The 666-nt window shown below is 31.1% G+C and overlaps 1 protein-coding gene across 1 annotated transcript in view; it reads left to right on the top strand.

Moving 5' to 3' along the window:
* LOC116700888 (olfactory receptor 1500-like) overlaps window positions 1-666 on the top strand; it is a 74143-nt gene that overhangs the window by 6602 nt on the left and 66875 nt on the right. The window lies entirely within an intron of this gene.

The raw sequence follows: 666 nt of genomic DNA, 5'->3' as shown, positions 1-666 counted from the left end.
ATCTATTTTAGGCTTTGTGTTTAGGACATTATGACCTTTAAAGTGAAACTTCTTGATATAATTCAAATAAGCAACAGCTATTGTACATACTAGATACTTTTTTTGACATCCCACAAATATTAGTATTAAATTAATTTATTTCATAAATTAACATTACAGTAATTTAGCTTGACATAAACTAACTATTTTAAAGATAACATAATACAGTATGACACACCAAACTAAGGGTTTTCTGCTAACTAGTTTAATTTATGCTTATATGCTTGTGTGATAAAGTTCTTGTGATCAAAGTTTGTCGCTAAATTCATAGTCGTGATGGAGTCTGATCGATATGTACGTATATATGTAGTTACGTCAGTTTCAATCTCTGGGTGCAAATCTAAAGAAAGGAGATTGTTCCAAAGTGTATTAGGATTCATTATTAATGAATATGTATTGCAATCGAATGTTGTAATATTTTGCTTATTCTGTCGTGGATATGTGATTGAAAAAGGATAGAGGACCTTTATTTTTGTCTTATGCTTTTTTTCTGAGATTAATCAAACTGTGTTTTTAACTCAGCAACAAGGATAACCTCTATCGGTCAAGCCGGACATACCAACTTCTCCTGAAAAACTTTATTGTAAAGCAGCTCCAAAAAATTGCTTCTGTGGCGATGAATGGCTG

This window comes from Etheostoma spectabile, chromosome 13, assembly GCF_008692095.1.
Source record: "Etheostoma spectabile isolate EspeVRDwgs_2016 chromosome 13, UIUC_Espe_1.0, whole genome shotgun sequence".
NCBI classification, from domain to species: domain Eukaryota; kingdom Metazoa; phylum Chordata; class Actinopteri; order Perciformes; family Percidae; genus Etheostoma; species Etheostoma spectabile.
Note: the sequence above shows the minus strand (reverse complement) of the source record. Positions and strands in the feature narration are given on the sequence as shown.